Source organism: Corvus kubaryi, unplaced genomic scaffold, assembly GCF_017639235.1.
Source record: "Corvus kubaryi isolate FWS band 111438036 unplaced genomic scaffold, C.kubaryi_AGA036_p1.0 37394, whole genome shotgun sequence".
Taxonomy (NCBI): Eukaryota; Metazoa; Chordata; class Aves; order Passeriformes; family Corvidae; genus Corvus; species Corvus kubaryi.
In genome coordinates, this window is record NW_024581133.1 from 7,286,969 (window position 1) to 7,308,717 (window position 21,749).

At 42.0% G+C, this 21,749-nt stretch overlaps 1 long non-coding RNA gene across 3 annotated transcripts in view; it reads left to right on the forward strand.

The window, feature by feature from the left end:
- Positions 1-21,749, forward strand: part of LOC121669899 — a 213,490-nt gene that overhangs the window by 184,302 nt on the left and 7,439 nt on the right. For all 3 annotated transcript variants that reach the window (XR_006017928.1, XR_006017927.1, XR_006017929.1), the window contains 2 exons: positions 3,553-3,692; positions 6,540-6,607. This is a non-coding gene — a long non-coding RNA (uncharacterized LOC121669899). The remainder of the gene's footprint in view (positions 1-3,552; positions 3,693-6,539; positions 6,608-21,749) is intronic.

Below are 21,749 nucleotides of genomic sequence, written 5' to 3' on the forward strand. Positions count from 1 at the left end.
TGTCCTTGTTCTAGGAGCATCTAGAATGGGGTACTGAGAACACAAAATGTGCTCAGTTAAATGGATTTTGACTTTAGAGCACCCCAGCCCAACTGGACTAATGTATTCATGGGGTCATCCAAGCAGACATGCAAAGTATAAGTGAAGCCCAGCAACTACAAAAGAAATGTTTCCAAATTCACACATTTCATTGTGTCTCCCTGTGGATTAATGATTGCAAGACATTTGCTTTTTGATGTAGGCAGGTTCATTGGCATAAAGTGGAATGTCCACGTTAGAAGAAGAGGCAGCATCTTGATGTTATCGTGAATGTTTAAAGTAGCTTTTCAAAGAAATTATTGTTTCGGAATGATTCTATAATTCTCTGATATGTACCTGCAGTGTAAGGGACTGGACACAGTGCCCAAAGAAAGTGCCCATTGTTCTGACCACATTCTGTGTGTTTGAGTAGGAAAACAAAATACCTCTAAACACTAAAGCTTTAGTTTTAAGTTTTGAACAAATCTTGAGTTCAGCTCCTTTATGCAAATCTATCCCAAAGGGAGGGAACATAACCATTGCACACAGAACCCCCAGAAGTGTACTCGAATAATTTGCTTCCTTTGATTCTCTGCAAAGATTGCTAAGCTAAAACACGTGAATGGGCTAATTTGTTTAAAATGCCTTTTCTTCTTTCTTTTTATATTGCCTTTGGCAATTTTAAGCCTTCAAAGACAGCTATGGTTTCTTAGCAGTCTGCACTACTGAAGAAAGACTTTAATCAAGCTTGCTAGCATCCAAATATGATGTGCAGCTGTACATTGTGCAGCTGATTGATTAATATTTAGCCCCCCTGGACACCTCAGAAAAAGTGGACATACTGGAAAGATGCAGGTATTCTTGATTTAGGTATTTACTGCTCCTTTCCCAATGTGACCTCATTTGTTCTACTGTGATAAATAGGAAGAGGGTAAATAGACATCCTAAATCTAGACAGTGAATTTCATGCTAGTCAAAATAAGATTTTGGGTATTTTTCCCCACAGGCTTAGGGCTTAGGATCACCAAAAAAAAAGAAAAAAAAGAAAAAAAAAAAAAAGAAAAAAAAAGAAACTAAAAATATTTCTATTAAAGAAGCCATTTTACTGAAAACTGGAAAAGAATAAGTTTTTCAGACCAGACTGCCTTATAGTTATAATGAGATTTGTTTAATATAAAGGAGGATCTTGAAACTGAATCTTCTGTCTCGAGTACAAAAATGTGGCATCAGCCCCTTTTTTCAAATTCCCCCACTGTGGCTGTTCCAGTTTGCTGATCTTACCCACCCAGCAAGTTCATTACTCTGGCTTGTCTCTCTCTCCTGAAAGTTTTCATGAGAATTGTTGAAAGGTTTCATTTTTGTTCCACTGTGGAATGAAAATCAAGTGTCAAGATCATGACAGCTGGGGCTTTGGGGTTCTCTTTTCCCTTTAATGGAATGAGATTGCTGGTTTAATCTGCTTCCATGTGCTGAAACGACTCCTGTATTCAAATTGACATTATTGAGAGGAAGACAACTGTAGTTTGGGTATCAGTTCTCTGGGACCTGCAACCTGCCTGGCAAGGAAACGTCATCAGGTAGGTTTTACCTCATTTAAATGCCATTATTCCAAGGACTTGCTCAATCTATGTACCCTGAAGTGGGAGAGACACCACAGAGAACAGAAAGATGGATGGCAGGTTTGGATGACTGCCCTGGTTAGATTCTCTATATTAGATTGTCATGCTTTTCCTGGCCCAGATGCTAACATCTAACACATTTTTAATACTATTGCCTGTTGAGATCCTATTAGAAAATGATTCAGAGTCTGGAAAGTTAGGGGGGAAAAAAAGTTAATTCCCTAGAAATAATATGGTCATTATGTGTACACTGAATTCAATATGTAACTTGGGTTTTTTATGGCCTCTCTACCATCCTGCGCACCAGCTTTTTAAAATTGCAGTCACATTCATTATGAAGTAAATGCCTAATACAAGTGATTCTCAAAACAGTTTGTAATTTAAATTCCTATTGGAAATAAAAGTAATGACCCACAATAGCTCATTAGTGGCTTTGCAAATGTTCATTATTTCCTCTCTCTTTGTCTTTCTCTTGGTTTTCTCCCCTAACTAAAAGACAGGGGAGTTTAAAGGTTTAGACTACCTTTAGAGCTATCCATCTCTAATGACCCATGAAAGTGAACATTCGATTCCTGAATGAGGAAATCATCATTCCCTGGTGTTTCTGAGGGGATAAGTGTGTTCACTTAGCAATCTGTGAGGAAGCTGGGTATTCCAGATGATTTTAAGAAATTATTTTATATTTATGTCTAAGGGAATTTAAAAAATTATTTTACAATATCAAAAGAAATATAGAGAAGGCCAAGAAGTCCCTGAAAAGTTGGATATGAGGAATCTGGATTTTGAATACAGGTTGTTCTAATGATACCCTGGATTCTGCTACACTACCAAAGATTTGTCTGGCTGCCCATTGCTTGGAGATGCACAAGGAGAGAGAATTCCATGGTTCTAAGGAGAGGCACACAGCCCATTTCCACTGGCTTCTCTGTCAGATGAAGGCCTAGCATCTGCCATGCAGATGACCCTTGGATTTCTGGGGAAAATGACACAGGAGAGAGGGAACATGAGGTTCCAGTGACATTTTGCCTTGTGTACTCCCATGAGCAGGATTTAACAGTGCCTGCTCTGGAATGGTGTTACCCTTAATAAGAGGGTCACCCTTAAAAATACTCTGCCTTGTTCGTGTGGCTCTCTCACTGCCCTGAGGTCCCCAGTCCCTCAGCACCACTCCCTGTTTGTCTCCTTTATGCTGGCTCATGTGGCAGCATTTGCTGTTGCTCTGGAAATGCTAAAATGCTCCCTGCCCCGAAATCCTTGCAGCAAAAGTTCTGTGGGATTAAACCTGTATCCCACATGGCTCAAGCACACTCTGCTGTAGGGTGTGCTCAGAGAAAAAATGAGAGCAAAATACCTTATTTATCTTTAGTTTCCCTCTTCCCCACTGATTTTTTTTTTTCTCCTCATTAGCAATCAAGACTTGGAGACTGTTGGTATGCTGCTGATTGCTGGTGGGGGCAGGCCGTAAGGAAACCTCTTTAGAATATAAAGTAACAGATTGCTTGCTTGTAGAAGGCTCTCATAAGTGCTCACCAGAAGTTAAGTTTCACTGACTACTTTCTGTGTATGCAAAGGGATTACTTTGGCAACATATGCATGAAACAAAACCTGGTAACATGCTTAAAAGCATTACCTATTGTTGGAACTCGGATTATTCAGTGCAGTCACTAGATCACACCCAATAATTCTGTAAAAAATTAATTTTTCCATCCTAAGGTCAATTCGTTTTTATTGCATTGCTTCAAGCAGGTTTCTCCAAAGCACAATGCTCCTCTGTGAGCCACCAGCACCGTGGCTGGTTTGCTGATGTTTACATTAGGTCATCTAAGATTTAGGTTTGACTGAGTTTGGACAAAACTAGGTCATTTGACCTATGACGCATTACTTTTAAAAAATAACAAGGAATGTTCTTTTTCAGTCCTCTTATCTACTTCTTGCCTGAACTCCAAGATCACTTCTCTCTGACCGGTGAGACTTAATGGAAGCAGCTTCTTCCCGCTGAGCAGGAGAGTGGCTGCTCTCTGCCTCATCCTACCTCTCAGCAGAGAGAAACAAAAGGTCAGTCCCCAGCTTCTCATAACTTGCATGTACTACATTGTTTTATTTTTCAATTTTTTAGCTCTATTCTTATTCAGATCTACTTAACACACCCACTGTGTGCTTCCCCGTGGTTTGGTGTGTACTCTGGTGTGTCACCCTTAAGCTTTGCCCTTCAGGGAGGTGTCAGATGTGATGCTAACCACCCTCTCCAAATCCCAATTTAGAACAATATTATCGTTCTCACTTCGTTCACTATAAACTGACTACACAGTACCACCTGCTGATGGACCAGCATCACAAACCTGGCTTTTAGTTTTGTTTTTTTTTTTCCAAAGGCAGAGTTGTCTGTGACAGCATTGCCTTCTTGGGAAGGGGCCCTGAGTAAGAGGCAGGAATGCTCTCGTGTTTGTGCAGTGCTTTGGACTCTGTCATCTGCTACCACTTAGCAGAAGGATAATGTTGTGGCAGGAGGAGACTTGTGCCTTAGAAGAAAGAGTGAATAGTGTCCATTTTTCAGAGCCTAAAAAGGCAGAAAAAAAAAAAAAGAGAGCATAAGCCAGCAGGCCTAAGGCTATTCTGATTTACATCAGGATCTGTATAGGCCCTGTATGGCTTACAAAGCTTAGGAATCATCTACATCTACTTCTGTCACCCACCCCAAAGTTCAGGAATGAAGTAGCTGAATATCAAGGTCATTATACTTCATTAGTCTTCATTAATGTGAGAGCTGATATTGGTCTGATCTCTTATTTCAAAAGCTTTTACTACTGAGGCACCAAACCTCTTGCCCTCCCCAAAATTCAGGACATAAACTTGTGTCATTTCAATTAGGAATCAGGCTTGCACTTTTACCCTTTGTAAATATCAATTATAGTTTTCAGTTGTTGATTCTGAATCTGTCACTCACCCCAGAATGTTCCAGTAACTTCTTTTAATAAAAGCTTGCAGAATCTGTCCCTTCTTAGGGAACAAACTCAGTGTAAACACAGCCAGATAACTGTCAAAGAGAAATGGAGTAAAGCCAAGAAAAAGAGGCATCAGGGCCAGATCTCAGTATTTTGCAAATCCAGATTCTCTTCTCCTTCAATTATCCATCAGATGATTAAGAACCCTATCCTATGGGCAACACTGCCATGTTCAAGAACTCCCTTTTCCTCCAATTTACGTGGTTTTCTCTCTTTTTTTCTCTTCCCTTTTTCTTCTTGTAAGATATGAAATACTCTGGTGCATGGGTTTTGGTTTAGGAAGGCTTGCTTTTTTATTTTCATTTCATCAAGACAGAGTTCCATTTGTTCAGCATCTGCACAGGACAACATCTGGAGCCCCAGGAAATTCAGCTGCTCTGTGTATGACGCTTAAATGAAATTACTTTTTCATGCACTTCAGAAGAGTATCAAGAGCATCTCTCTGACCAAACAGGGCCTTTTGTTCTCCTCCAGCAAGTGTTTCTCATTAAAAATGTCATCTCCCTAACAAATTGCTTCATTGCCTTTGCAGCTGGGGTTATTGTTTTCACGATTTTGTACTTGTGTGATTCTCTAAGGGAGCAGAAAGCCGGGAGAAGCAGAGCTTGGTTTCTTCTCCCTTTGCCCTGTGTATGCCCTGTTTTGTCTTCCCACTTTTGGGGGGCAGTTTCATGTATTTACCTCTTTGCCCCCTTGGCTCAGCACTTGGTCTGCCCACATGGGGCAGAACATGGGGCACAGGCAGCAGCACGAGTCTGTGGGGACTGCCCTGTCTCTGTGCATGGGGACAGTCCCAGGGGGCTCTGAGCAACCAGGTCTAGTGCAAGGCATCCTTGTCCATGGCAAGGAGTTGGCATTCAATGGTCTTTAAGGTCTTTTCCAACCCAAACCATCCTATGATTCTGTCTTCTGGGGCTGTTGTGCTTGAACAGGGATGGAAGGTGAGAAAAAGAGGAAAGCAAAGTGAGAAATGTCCGTTTAAAGCTGGAATATAAAGAATGGTTTTTAATGAGATAAATCTCTTTCTTTTGTGTGAAACACAAGGTTTGGTAATTTTTCCATGTATTATTCCCAGGTGGAGTATGTGGGGCTGTTGAGTCTGCAAGAAAACCTAAGTTATCTTTAGGGACTTAGGAATTTGTGGTGACTCTTCATGGGAAGTCTGATCAGAAATAAAACTAGAGACCAAGGGAAAGAGCTGGAGGGATTCAAAGGGAGACAGCATCAGTCTGTACATACTGCACCAAGTCTAAGAGTGCAGAGTGTGTGAAGTCCCTCACAGTAGTGAGCAACACTGTGCTGAACCTCACCCAGCAGCACAGAACTGAAGGGTCTGTATAACTCCCTTGAAGAACTGCTTAGAAAATGCCAAAACTTCAAAACACATTTTGCAGGGAGGACATTATTTAAAGCCCAAGCTTAAATAATCATTTATTTATTTTTCTCACCTCATTTTTCTCACCTCTGACTTTTCATCCAGGATTGACTTCTTTCTGCATTTTGAAAAGCCTTCCTCCCCACCCCCCACTGAAGAGAGATATATGCCAAAATCTTAAACTCACAGAATGTTTCAGGTTGGAAGAAATCTATAGAAGTCTGGTCAGCTTTGAAACCTAATTTAAATGGCAAGTTGTAAATAATGTAGAAGCTCCATCTCACTGGCTTTAAGTGTTCCCTGCATGGTAACACACCATCTGCTTAACCTGAGACCTCTTTTTTGTAGGTGACTACAAATTACTCCCTAATAATTTCACTGGCCCTATAAACTTGCAGGGTAATCAATTTACACAGGCTTATTGCCCACTTTCACAGTTCTAGTGCTGGTCACACAGTGTGTGCAGTTTTTCTTAAAGTGTTGATTTCCTGAGTCATGAATTTCCCTGAGAATGCAGGTTTTCAGTTTTTCAGGTGGCAGGAGCTACAGAGAAATGTTGAAAGGCTCATTCCTAAAGATTCATAAATGAGAATGTAAGTACAACTCCTTCATTTTTATAATTCTTCACAAATTTTATGGTTATGTAGACATTTTGATGTTTAAAACTTCAACTTGTCATTCCAATCTCTCCTTCAATTAAGAAAAAGATAGGAATAGTTGCAAACAATTTTTTTTTTTTCTGGTCTAGTGAGTCATTTCTTAACGGGATGGTTTTCTAGGTTTGTTTCTCTATTTCATGTAGGACACGAGCAGCCATTTAGCTCACAAACCACAACAGCTACCTTTGATTGTCTTGGGCACAACTGATTTAACCGTGTTACCACTCCTCCTCTCACTCATAAGCAACAAAAACAGCTCCTGTGTGTTAAACTTAGCACCAGGCACAGCCTTCCTGTGAGGCAGCTCCGTTTCAGGCTGCAGCAGAAACACTGGGCACCACACCGTGGAAAATAAGTATGTAGCAGTTGTAAATATACATGTATATTTATATATATAAAATGGTGCTAGAACCCACAGTCTGTAATTTGTGGGTGACCTTTAACTATGTGAGGATAAATGGTTACAAATGAGGACCTCTGGTCTTGGCTTTAGTAACCTATTTTGTTACTTCTGTTAGTAAATCAAAAAACATGTATATCCATGGGGTTTTTGGAGTGTAACATTTGGCTTAGATTTAAGCTGGGATAACTGAACAAAGTGGAAAACCAAACAAATAAATATGATTATCCTGCAGTGTTTCGTTTTATGGAGTCAGGTTCTGAAATAAGCAAAGCATGTGGTCCTTAAGGTCTGTAAGACAGACACGTGCTATTCCCATAATGAGATCTACTCCCTGAATTAGGTCTTTGCGCTATTAAGAGGTTTTTCTTGTGTTTATTTTGTTACAAGACTGCATTTTTGCTGGAGTCAAGCAGCATGTTAAGCTTTGGATTTTCAGAGGCTCTTGTGTGATGAGGTTGGTGACATGAATCCCTCTTCTTGAAGGACCAACTATGGTTAGGGTGTCAGTCTCCAAGATCCAGGGTGTTCCAAGAGGTTTGGCTTTGAAATGCACCAATGAGGATTATTTGGGATGGGGGACGTGCACAGAAATTCAGGAATGGGATGGAAATAAATGTATTTTTTACAGGTAGATTATTTGCTACAAAAAAGTCTATGTAGCTGCGGGGTGATGGTGGCTCTGTGATAGAAGCAGGTAGGAAAAGCTGGAAGGAGATGCATCTCCACAACCTCCTGAAGTATTTCCTGTCAGTATTTTCCTTGCTGTTAAATTGAGCTTCCTGATGGTTTATCCTTCTGGTTATCACAGCAGTTTAATACATGACTGTTGCTCATGAGAGAAAAGAAAGGTCAGCAAAAGCAAGGTTGGGATATCTCTGGTTCTCATCTTTTTTATGGTTAAAAATATCTCTCTCCTCAGATGTGAAGGGATGGTGATGCTGTGAATATCATCCTGCTTGCGATGGAAAACATTTTTCATTGTGTCCCAAAGGTGCTCTAACTGGATTTGTCTCATTTCCTCTGCAAGTTTTTTCCACAGCTGCATCTCCAGCCAGCAGAGTTTGTCTCTGGCTTTTGCACTTTTTGTTCTGGACTTTATGATCTGTGCTGTCATGAAGAAGAAGTAAGTTTAACTGTCCAGCCAGAGCAGACATGGAGAGCAGGTTTGCAGTGTACCAGACACTGCACCAATTACTCCAAAGACAGGCCCTGAGTACCTCAATTAGGAGGAGGACGAGAGTCAGAGCAGGTGGAAGTCATGGACTGGTTTGTTGCTGGTGGACTCAGGCAAAGGAACAAGTCACAGGGGAGTCTTTGCTTTTGGTTTCTATTTCTCCTGAGTTACTGCATCTGAATCATGGATACTGTGCACACCTCCAACACGACGTATCTGGGGATTACAGGTGCCTTTTCTCTCAGTTATTATTTTGTGTAGTTTCTATAACTTTGTTGTTAATACACCTTTCTTGTGCAAGATTCATTATTCTGGCTTCTGTGCCTAAATCCTCCTCCCTGAAGAGGTGGGAACTCTCATTTCCAGGAATTTGTGTCTGTCTCAGTAAACTTAAGAGCTCACCAAGATTAAGGATGTCTTTCTGCCCTCCCCTCCTTCCTTTCATTCCTTTTTTACTGTACCTTACATTTGGGGAGACAAGGTGCTCTGGGACCTTTCAGTCCTCTGGGAACTACACTGATCTTCACTGCAGATGTAGTTTCTATCTTTCCCCTTTGTGGCTTTGGCACTATTCCCTACTCTCACAAACCAGTTCCTCCTGATTTAGATCTGTCTGGGGGCAGCTGAATGGGTTTTTCAAAGTTGCATATTAAAAACTACCTCCCTTATACTCTGTTTCCTTCTGCTGCCTGCTGTTTGCCCATGTTTTCATAGAAGGGTGATTGCACCTTCCCTGCCCTCCAAGGCCTGGCTTCAGCAGTCCATCCCCAGCTGACCCTGTCCCTTCTCCTTGCTGCCTGGCCCTACCTCGCAGCACTTGGCAGCACACCTTGTTCTGAGAGGTGTTTCAGTTACTGATGGGTGAGTGACTTGATTCAGAGTTTGGTTTGGAAAAGCTCCCATAAATTGTAATGCTTGACTGTAGGTTATCCAAACTATCTGGGCCTCTTGAGACTCCAAATTGGCCTGGAAGACCCAAGCTGTTTTCCAAGTGTTTGGCACTTCCTGATCCCAGAGAAGCTGCAGATAGCATGGCAACAGGCTCTTGCATGAGAGGGCAGCGTTTTGGCTGCTTGTTTTCGCTGGATCCTGCAAAAGGAATGAGCAAGCAAACAAACCCATTTAGAGCTAGGTGGTCCCATCAACCAGGTGGAAACTTGAGGGAGCTGTAAGGAACTCTCTGACTCCTTATACTTGAGATGTGCCGTGCCAGGACATGCTGGCATTTGACATAGTGGGGGATGACTGTGTATTGGCACAACACTGGATTTGGCACCTCAGTGCAGTAGTCCAACGGTAGGTCTGGGTGGAGAAGGGATGCTGTACCACAAAAAGTGGCCACTGGAGCTGGCTTTGTTCAGACAAAACCCCAAGACTATAGAGAAGCTGTGAGTGACAGATTAAAGAGTGTATTTTTGCTTGCACTACAAGCCCTCATAACGGTGTGTGTACAAACAGCTACAGTGTCATGGCTAATGCAATATCCTGTCTGTAGGGAGAGTAGGAGATTTGGACGTGATCAGACTGAGCAGTTCCTTGGCAGAGCCTCAGCAGTTCCAGCGTGCAGTAGTTCAGTGGCTTTCAAGCCAAAACTCTTGTCCAGATCATTAACAGCCACTGATGAACTTATTCTCCCAGACCTTGTCTATACAGTTTTTAAACACATTAGCACTGTCCATTTATAATCACTAAGGCAGCAAGATTGATGGGGAGAGAGAGAAAATCCTGTCCTTCACAAATCTTTGCAAAGATCCAGCTGTTCAAAAAAAAAAGTGGTCAAACTTCTGGATAGGCTCTGTAGAATAACTACTCATTCCTGTAACTGCAGTTGTGGATGGATTCCCTGTAGAGTTTGGAGGTGGGATAGAGCTTATACCTTCATTGCCAAGTCTGTGAGACAAAGAGAGCAGTCCCCTGACCTGATGATGTCATCTATTTTCACTCACCTTTGAATCCACATTTTTCTCAGCCCCAAACCACTGGAAAACACAACCATTTTGCCAGATATGGGCATAAAATGGAAGGCAGGGGGAAAAGCTACCCCAAAACCTACATTCCCTTTACATTACAGTACATTCTTTGGAGTAATTTGCAATGTCCTGGTGTTTTTGCTTTACATACTGCAACCCTCCCTCTCTGCAGCCTTACCCTAGTGCTTAGCCTTTCCTGCCCACATGGTATTCAGCTTCGTGTGGACGTCATGAAGTTATTGCTAAATCACAGCTGGCTTGTCAAACAACTGCTTCTTCCTCTTGCCAATTTTCTTCAGCCTCTGAAAAGCTACAGGACTTGTGCTGGGCCCCACTCAAATGATGTGTTCAGTTACAAACACAAATTAAAATGCAGGACAGTAATAAAGTAGTTAAGTTTTGATTAATTCTGTGAAAGGGTTAATGGGATTATTTTTTTTTCTTTTTTTCCCCACTCTCTAAGTAGGAAAAAAACCGACAGAGTGAGAGACCCAAGTGGACACAACTAGGACAAAGCCCTGTTTATGATTAGTATGGCTGAAAATATCCATGTTAGGCCAGGTGCAGATGGCTAATTCCCCCAGACTACAAGCCAATTTAAACCGTAATTCCTGAGATAGACCACTTTTCCCAACATTAATGGGAACCAGCTGCCTCCTATTAATAATATGGATGATTACAAGAAAAAAAAAGTGGGGGAGGGAATAGTGGAGTTAGAGAAGATATTATTTTCCAGACTGTTGGCTGTGTCCTGCTGAGGACAATATGGAAAGCTATGGAATATGAGTCTCGAAAAACCTGTCAAGTTAAATACGCCCAGTGTGTTTGCTCAGAAGAAGGATGGAGTTATCAGTGTAGTTCTGTGTTTTGGTGACAAGGTTATTTAAGGGGTAGCAATTGTATTTATTTAGTTATTTGCTGGTGCTTTGCTTTTAGCCTTCCCTCTGCTGAGACAGGATGGTTTTGATTAGCTCCCTAGGAGGGGAGCCCATTGCCTTTGGTACGCTGAGCCTGGCCGTTCCCACTGAGCCCTGATTTCGTGTGAGATTGTAGAGCATATCAAAGTAGAAAGACAACAAATGTTCTGAATTTTCCTCCTGAGAGCCTGACTTGCTGGTTCAAGAAATTTGTTCGGGCTTCCATTATCGTTTGTGCCAGTGTGAGGTGAAATGGGAAGACACGGCAATTCATGGCATGTAATAGCACTGTGTCTCAGGAATGGCTTTTCTTATTCTGTGTTCTTTGTGATTGTTTTCCTTTGGTTGTTATTGGAAGTCTGAATAGAATTTATTTAAAAAAAATAAATGCTACACCATACTTATTTTACTTGTTTGGGATGCAAAAGGAAAAGCCTCATGGTATCAGTTGTTTTGGCTATGCTCCTTGTTTCCTGTGTAGACAGGGTTCTTAACACATGGATCATGTCTTTGATGAATAAAGGAGACTCACTAAAAATGTCCCTTTTGCCCCTGAAGGAGATGAAAAGGAGCCAATGCCCTTTTCCCAGTTATTCTGCTAGGATTGTGGGGGATTCTTGGAGATGTTTAGCTCACACAGGCTGCATTTCTTCTTAATCCATTTGGGGATGGTCTGCAGACATGTGGAGAAAAATCCAGGTCACGGCACTGTAATTCTTGCTGGAGGGTTGTGAGGGGAATTTTTGTGTACCTGAAGAGGTGCATAGCTGGAGCAAGCTGGGATTGCCCTTTACCCAGCCTGAGGGTACAAAAGGGCTTGATGCCTTCCCAGACCTGTGGGCCTTGTACATCCCTGCTCCAAAGGCATGTACTGTGAGGGACCCTCAGAGCTTTTCCTGCTCCTCTCTTATGTGTGAGAGGAAGTGGGGGAGAAGCACAGACTAGGCCTTTGATTCTTTAATATCCTCATCATTTGACTTGATGACAGAGAGCCAGGAACCATGGTTCATGGGAACAACTTCCCTCACTTTGATAACTTTCTGTCCTTTGCTAGGTTACAAGAAGAGCTCTTTTCTAAGTCAGGAGCAAAATGCCTTCTAGATCACAAAATCTTAGATGGAAACTCTGAGGAAAAAAAATCCTTGGGCCTTCTAGATAAGGCATGAAACTAAGGACATTCCAGCAACATATCCCAGTAGCAACATTTTGTTTTCATTCACACATCTTAGTAGCCCAGCCCTTACATGGGTCACCAGAATATCTCTCTGGGGGATTTACTGCAAAGAAGAAAACCTCTACTGCCCCTCTCCAAACTTCAGTAGTATTTAAAGCAGACACAGCAGAGGTAATGAGAAAGGGATTATTGATTTTATGTATGTAAATAGAGCAGAGCTGAGTTGACAGTGTCTCTTTAAATAATTGAAAAATTCAGCTTCATCTGACAGTAGTTCACCAGATAATGAAGCTGGCAGTGGAGGAACGTGAATAATTAGAGACTGGGATTCTTGCTGCGTGGAAGTGACCCTTGGGGGCTCCGAGAAAGAAGAATTTGTGGCTGCTCTGAAATACTAGTGGTCTGCTCCAGCATTCCTCTTGTCAATATGAACCTTGTGTTTTTATTGGAAACACATGTCAAAACAAAACAGCGTTTGAGGCTGCTGCTGAGAGAAGGTGGGCAAGTCCAGAAACAGCAAACCTGTTTTTCTGTTTGTTGCCAAAAATTCCATGCCATCAATGCCCATCATGCTCAGATGGAAGGAGAGATGATGAGCACCCTCATAATAAAGTGATTCTTTCTATACATGTATGTACAGATGGAAAAATACCATACACTGGTGATTCTGCTACTACTGCCTCCTCAGTGAAGCTATTTACACTCATAAAATTAGAGAAAACAGGGTGACCAAGGCATCTTGCTATACTTTGATGAAGTCTGCATTGAAGGCTCACATTGCAGTACTTCTCTGGAGAAAAGCTGTAGCAGCAAGTGAGCACTTACCTCTCCTGGACAGGCAGAAGGGCATTCAGTCATATATAATATTTAACTCCGTGTTGGCTGCCAAAACATTTTGAGGACTTTGTAAATTTTGAGTATCAGCTCCATTACCTGCTTTATGGAAACCTCAAAGTAAAGAGGTAACAGACGCGGTATCTGGTGTTTGTGTAAATAGGTCTTTGGGTTTGCTAGTTTTCTTTTTGTGTTGTTTTTTAAATTGAAAATTATTTCATTGGGCTGATGTTAAACATCTGCCTCTTTCTCTGCCCTCCTTCATACCCCACCTCCTGAGATGGTTTTATTTCATGGGTGAATTAAATTGTTTTGGGAGATAAAGCACCCAATTTGTAATGTGCTTTAGGGGCTTTCAGAATGAAAGGCAGGGATTGAAGTAGAGTATTTGGTTATTAGTGTCTCCATATTTCTTTCCCTTGATCTACCTGTCCCATCGTGTTGTCAGATCTTCACGGTTGAGGTTTGAGGCAATAATGGTAAAAGCTAGAACATGTGAGCCCTATTTAAACCCAGCAACATCATATTTCTGGAGTGAATCTAAGCCTAATTGAAAAGGCAAGTGGGTTTCTCTGGCAAAAGAAAACGTGGCTGTCATAGGCTTTACCAAGTTCAGTTAAACAGAGTAGAATGTGCTCTGGCATCTTTGTTTGGTTTCCATTTTAAATATAAAATTAAAACCATATTTCATCTGTTGTAGGTTTTAAGGATGATTTACAAACCTAAAAAAAAAGAACTCTACAGCATTCCAAGGTCTGGCCCTTGAGATGCCAGGAAATAAGTCTCTCCTCGTCTCCACTGTATCATCTCCACAAGAGTTTGTGCAGGCTGCCTTACACACCACCTTATGGGCAGCACGTAGAGTTGTCACCATTCCTCATCATCTTCTTATGTCTTTCCTATTGCTCTTAAATAGTTCAGGAAATAGAAACTGTTTGCTTTCAGGTTTCTAATCAAAGGATTAGAGCCAAGCTTTGGATTGGAGGCCCATGGAGGTGGGATGAGAGCAGCCCCATTTCTTCCCTGCTGCTACAAGCATGAGCAGCTTTGAGACACTTTATTTCAGATGTCCAAATGTCCCAAAGCTTCCAGGCACAGCTCAATCTCTTTCCATCTTCTGAGATCTTTTTCAGTCATCACTGTTAATTTAGATATATTTCTTGTGGTGAATATCCATTTTCAGTTTGGAAGATGACTTTTTTTACAGTTGATACACCTTTTTGTTAGTTTGAACCACCATATGATGATTGTCCTATGCCCTTCAGAAGAGAGTTTATAAGAAAGTTTCACCCTCACTATGGGTTTAGTTTTACGAAAATAATTTCCCTTATTATTTAATTATACAAGCTCAATGGATTCTTTAACGGAACATCACAAGTAGATACCCATTCTAAAAAATCTAAATCCACTTGTTGTGGTCTTTTGATCAAGTGCTGTGGTTTTATTTGTGTCTGATGCATTTTAGTGCCTTCATTTCTTACTGAGCAAAAGCACTGCTACGAATCAGGAATATTTTAAGAAAGGTTATGACAAAATAAAAAAATCTCACATTGAAGAAAGATAGTAGTCAGTCAGCTCTGGAGGGCTCCTTTTGAAGACCTCATCTGTCATTTGGGAATTGGCACTGGCAGCCCCTGGATTACAGAGGAATTATATGCACTCTCTCCTCGCAGCGGTGGCACAATTGTTTTGAAGCTAGGCAGACCTTCTGTGTTTACTATTTGGCAGGTTCTGTGTTTTTGGCTGGCAGCCATGCTGAAATGTGTTTAGTTTTAATTGACAGCCATGGTCAACACTGCAGATCCCAGGTAGGTACTGCTAATCCTGACAAGCCAAGGCAGAAACAGACAGGCTTTTGTTCCAGCCAGCCAGAGACTCAAGCCTTTGGGAAGCAAAGGAATGTTGCCTCTAGACAGTTCTTAACCTCAGGAACAGATGAGACTCCAGTCTCATCTCCTCAGCACCTCTTTGTAAGCAGCCCCCAGCCACAGGAGCTGTAAGAAGTTGCAAACAAAGTGATTGTGTGATCAGATTTTGTAGAATGGTTTAGGTTGGAAGGGACCAATGTCCCTGCCATGGACAGGGATGCCACTTACTAGACCAGGTTGCTCCAAGCCACATCCAACCAGGCCTTCAGCACTTCCAGGGATGTGGCGTTCACAGCTTCTCTGGGCAACCTGTGCAAGGGCCTCACCACCCTCACAGGGAAGAATCTCTTACTAGTACCCAGTGTAAACCTACCCTTTTCAGTTTAAAGACATTCCCCCCTGTCCTGTCACTCCATGCTCTTGTCCACAGTCCCTCTCCAGCTCTCTTGGAGCCCTTGTAGGTATTGAAAGGTGTTCTAAGGTCTACCCAGAGCCTTCTCTTCTCCAGGCTGAACAACCACAGCTCCCTCAGCCTGTCTCCAGAGCAGAGGTGTTCCAGCCCTTGGATCATCTGTGTGGCCTCCTCTAGACTTACTCTTAGGGGTCCATATCCTTTGTATATTGGGGGCCCAGAGCTGGATGCAGCACTCCAGATAGGGTCTCACAAAGGCACAGAAGAGGGGGAAATCCCTCTTTTTATCCTGCAGTGGGAAGCCAGGTGCTACTATCCTTGCACAAGAGATCTTATTAAAGCTGAGAGACATCCATTTTCCTGGGTTTGAGACTTGAAAGCCAGAACATTTACACACAGACCTCTAGTTTAAAATACAAGAGACATTCCAAAAGTGCATATGGTAAGATTTATGTAAGTCACAGTTTGTAATGGTTTAGATTTCACCTCCTAGTCCTTGTGAGAGTTTCAGCCTTGCTCTCAAGGGAGTAAAAAAGTAACACAGAACATTAACAAAAATAAAATTAAAAAAAAAACCCCATATGCACAGACTTAGGATGGCTTAGTCATGACATCTAATTAGGGACAGCAATGATTTCTGTGAACCACAGAAATGTTAGTTTCAGTTGGCATAAAATTCCACAGAGTAATACTCGGGACTATCACTCAGCCTATCTGTCTCTCTGTCTATCAGCCATGCTCATATGCTTTATTATTAGTGATGCATTCCTTCTCATGTTACTGTCTTCCTTATAAGATAATTTCTCAAGGAATTCTTTAACTTCCCCCTGAGGTGCCATGCATTTCAAGTAGCTGCTCAGCAGAACTCCATAGCAGAGGGGCTTGTATTTATGGAGAAAAGGTTGCACCTGGCTGTTGGGACAACAGGGTTCCCATCAGCATTTGGGTCTCATCCTTATTAAACTGTTATGTCTCTGACAGAGGACAGAGAATCAACAACATTGAGTTAGACACTACCGAAAGAGGACACTGTAAGCAGAGATCCAGAGCAAAGGAAGTTTGTTGTGCCACTTGGGAGTACATGGGATGTTTGTTCTACCCCTGTGTTGTGGGATGCCCCAGGAGACAGTAACAGACATGACAGCTTTAAAACATGAGGTCAGTGAGTCAAGGTATTCCCCAGCCTCCAGATACAATTCCTGGTGGTAACTCTGCAGAGAGACATCTTCAGAACAGCACAACATTTATAAATTTTCATTTTTTTCTGAGAGCTGTTTTTTTCAATCGTGAAGAAGTTAAAGAGTATCTCCCAGTTTCTCATTTTTAGTGGGAATGTGAGATTGAGGTGGAGACCTGGCTGTTCCAAACTTTCCAAAAGGCATTTCCAATAGTAGAGTAGCCCTGTTTTCTCCTTCAACAGGTCTTTAAACTGTGCAGTACTTGTTCATCAGCCTCAGACTTTGATTTGGCACTGCTATGTCATGCAGATGTAGCAATCACATTTGCGAGCCTGGAACTAATTAAAAATGGAATATTTTAGATCAGTCATGGTGAGTGTGGCCAGATTTACAGGGAGAATACAAGGGAGCTTAAGGAGCAGAATGATCCAGCCTTTTTAAAATGTTCTTCCTTCAACATCGGTACATTACCTACAGCCCAGCTGGGCTGGACCTTTACAGCACTGTCTTTATGCAACTTCTGGCTGGTTAAAGGGGAGCTTTAAGAGGACACCAGTGTTTCATGGTTTGCTACATTCCAGATGTATGCAGAACCATCTCTAAACTCTGTCTGGCAAGACACTGCTTTTTTTTTTATTCTCTTTTTTTTTAAGAGGGCATGGTTGCCAAGCCTGTCAATCAATTTAACAGGAGACAATGAGTTAAAGGCAGCAGGGAATAGAAAAATCTGGAGATCTGAACAAAAACCAGATGAGGAGATAGATGTGGCTCTAGCCCTGTACAACCATGCATCTGACAGCTGCACAGAGTGGGGTAGGGCTGTCAGAGGTAATACTGTTACCTAAAACTTGGAGGCTGCACTGATTTGCAAGAGCCTCTCCAATCCTGTGAACTCGGTGTGTGAGCGACTGAAGCGGGAGCTCGCCTGCAGACAGCCCTGCAGGGCCTTTGGGGAGGAAAGATTATCCTCAGAGCAATTATATGGTGGGTCACCATCATTTCCTCCTTGCTCAGCTCAACATTTTCTAGGCTTTGCTGCTCCTGGCTGCCAGCTCTGCACCTGCTCCATGCTGAGTCAAGCTGAGAAACAAAGCAAAACCCCTGTGGTCTCTCTCACGGTATAGCCAGGGCTGGTGATGGATCAGTGCTTTTTCTCTTTGCACTTCACCAGCAGCTTGCTCTGGTTGTGACTGGCAACCAGTGTGGCACAACACCAGCCACACACCCATTACAGCACTCAGCACAGCCTGGGGGGGACACTGTGCTCCTGTCACCACAGCTCTGTGTCACCTGGCTGTGCCCTGGGCAGCATCGGTCTGCGAGCGCCTGGAGTCAGGATCTCCTCCTGATGTTCAGATTCCACTGGGCTGTTTGATCAGATCCTTGTGGGATTGCCTTTGAGAAAACAAATTAATAGGATGCCCCAGATGTTACTGCTGCTGGTGGATGGAAAGCTTACCTGTGGATTGTCATTCAGATATGACATTCCTTGTTGGAGGTTCAGATGGCAAAGACTATTGCTGGTTTGTAAATATGAGGATGATTTTTTAGTCCTCGTGCCCCGCAAAAGTTTTTGATTTGCATATGTCAGCATAAGCACATAATTTAGTATCATACAATGGTATTTTAAAAAAAAAATATTCTGAAAGACCTTTAAAATGAATTTGTTGACAAAAATGTGGTAAAGTGTTGAATCCAGGTGGAGCCACTACATGGAGAGGTATCACACCCAGCTTCACTCCAAGGGATGCACTGTCACCAAAAGGCCCCATGTGCTTCTGCTGAGGGTATCCAGCAGAAGCCTCAGTTTATCAGCTCCCCCATAAAGATAAATAAAAGATCAACTTTTCTTAAACACGGCTTGGCTTGCAGTCTCTGCACAGGGTTCTGTGCAGCATGGCTTTTATTACCATTAAAATGATTTAAATGGAGACTCTGCCCAGCAGCATTGTAGGTGACATGTTCCCTAGCTGCTGTGTATCCAAACAGATTGCTGCAAGGCCTTGAATAAACATTTTGTAAGTCTAGCTCTGAAGCAATTTACATCAAGCAGCATATATTGCATGGATGCCAGCTAGTTCTTGTGTATTCCTCACAGAGCAGACAATGTTTTCTATCAAATCTGTTGGGTGAAAACAGAAAACCTATTAATAATGTGTCAGGAACCTGACTGAATGCAATATTTATGTGGAAGTCTCATAGAGGGCTTGTTTATAAAGAGTACATGAATTCTGTGGTTTGTGTTTGAAATGTGTAAGAGAACAAGAATAATTTTAACATTTTTCTCACAGGTACACCTACCCACACAATTTCATTCCTCTTGTAATATGAAGGGTTGATGTTTTTCTCAGAATAAGCTGAATGCAGAGCTCGCCAAAGCTGGTCCATGAATTAATCTCAAGAGGTTTAGTCCAGGGTCATGCATTGTGGTAAAGAATTAGACTAAAGCATTCAAAATCTAGCAAAATGAGCAAATTCCCAGGGCCCTTAATTTTTTCTTGTGTGTTACTATGGTGAAATCTCAAGTCCATCTATTGATTTTGGTGACGAGTTGAAGCTGTGTTGAAACGGAGCAGAACCAGGTCTTGGCCGGCACGGTGCTCGTTAGCTGGTGAGTTGAGTGCTAAGCACCTCAAAACTGAACCTCGTCCAAACCCCAGGCCTGCAGGATGGAGATGGAAATTTCATGAAGTGAGGCTTCAGCTGGAGTATTGTTCCTTTTTTGCTTTAGCACAAATCACCAGGGCTCTAAAAACAGCCTCCAACGCTCATTTCTACTGGCACGGCCGCTATTGATCGTGTCCAGAAAGAGGAATGGAAAGACATGACAGAATTGGCAATGATCCTGAGCCATGAAGCTTGGATCTAAACCTCGATCCAAGCTTTGCTAAAGAACAGGAGGGTTTTTTTTCTGTTGTATCTGGAGGTTTGATTTAATCTCTTGTACTTGCATGGAAAATCCATAGTGCTGGAGTACAGTGTTTCCTCAGTGGATAAGATCTATTGGATCTGGTGCTCTGGATTGGCTTAGTGGTGAAACTTTTAACCTGGGAAGAGAGAGGCTTAAGCAGCATCAGCAGCATCTGTGAGGGAGAGGGATCTCCCACCATGGGAACCAGGAGAGCAGAGAATATTCCCAGTGTTCCTGAACACAGCCCAGCTCAAATGTCTCATCTGGCTTTTTTTCAGAACGGTCTCTTTTTTGGTTTGGTTTGGTTTGGTTTGGTTTGTTTTGATTTGGTCTGTCAGCTGGAGCAGGTACAGTACTTAAAGCCTGATTCAAAAATTGACTCATGAATAACATGAAAAGTTTAATCAGCATGAAGACTTTGGTCACATTGTGATCAATACTTGCCAACTCTCTGCAGTATTTTCTTTTAATGAGTTGCAACTCATTAAACTAATTAAATTCATTGATTTCAACCAGATGTTTGCACCTGGAAGTGCATTTATTATCATTACTTATTGGAGAGGGACTCTCCATCAGGAACTGTAGTGATAAGAGAATGAGTAATGGGTTCAAACTGAAAGAGAGGAAATTTAGATTAGATGTGCAGGAGAAATTCTTTCCTGTGAGGTGGTGAGGTTGCCCAGAGAAGCTGTGGTTGCCCCATCTCTGGAAGTGTTCAAGGCCAGGTTGGATGGGACTTGGAGTAACACGGGAAAGTGGAAGATGTCCCTGCCCATTGAACAAGATAATCTTTAAGGTCCCTTCCAACACAAACCATTCTGTGATTTAGTATTAATTATTTTTAATTTTAAGTTTTTCTGTCTTCCCAGTTAATAAACAGAAATATTAGCATGTGATTGAGCCAGCTGGTATCATCATCATTATTAAAATCAACTAACAAAATATCATACTGTACAATTTGCAGAAAGACAACAGATTGGCAATTTCTTGTCCAAACTGTATGGTAAATATGTTCCAGTAATGAGTGGCTTACCAGAAAGCAGGAGAGAAAAGACCACAAATAAAATCAATATTATTATAAATATTACTTGCCACCAGTAATTTTAAAAGCTATTTTTTCATCCAAAACATTTGTTTTAAATTATATGTTGACATATTCTGGAAATAATTATGATAGACTATTTTTAAATTAGTAGTGCACAAAGGACTTTCTTCTTTATGTCCTTTTTTACATCCACAGTTTCTGGTTTCTGCTGTACTAAAATAGACTTGGATAAGGATCCATAGATGTGTATGTGTGTGCATGTAGATACTTTTATTTATTTATTTTTCTGGTTTGGACTACAGAATTGTGTGCTTTGGGAGGCAGGTGGTTTCCAACATTTGCAGAGATCTGCATGTTAAATGAGTTCTGTTTTGTATTGCAGGAAAGTATTGCTACATGTATTTTCATGACATTCCTTTCAGGCATCTCTTTGGGGTTGTTTCCAAAATGCTATGAAAAAAAAAAAGTGATTTGCTTTCAGAAAGGAATTGCTCAGCTAAAAATAATGAATATGTTAAAGTTAATGTGGAAACTCTATATGTCAGAGGTGATGTGGAAAACTGTGGAGACTGAACTGAAAGGATAAATTATCCCAAAAAGGATTCACATGAAGCTGTTACAGAAAGTCTTGCTTCTGCCAGTGTCAGGACAGTTTGGAAACCACAGATGAAGGACCCCTGGTTCTCTGAAGGTTCAGGAGAACAGGACACTTTCTGCTGGTTTTGGTGAATCAGTTGGTTCTTGGTCAACCTATACTCACATCGACCCTTTTCTGGGCAGAGGATCCAAGTGTGAGCGGTGCCCCAAGCCCTGTATCCCATTATGGGATGGCCAAGTGTCCCACAGAGGCTTGTTCAGGCAGGGAATATTTATAGTTCCAGTGCCAAACACAAACTCATGTGCAGGATGAGCTTCTTGTTACAGGAGGAGTAGTACTGGAGATCCTGGCTGGGAATGAAGGTTCCTTGCTGTTGTCCCAGGAAGCCTTGATGGAAGTGCAAATGAAGAGCTGCAGTTTCAGCAGAGCCCTCCCTGCACAATGGTTGACAGCCCTGTACAGGGGATGCCAGCCCTGTCCCCATTAGCAGTGTCCTTACCACAGTGGTGCTCATGACTCCGTGCACTGCCATGTGTGTCTGTTGCTTCCCCAGTTTTACCACCAAATATCACATTGGCTGAAGGTTAAAAGA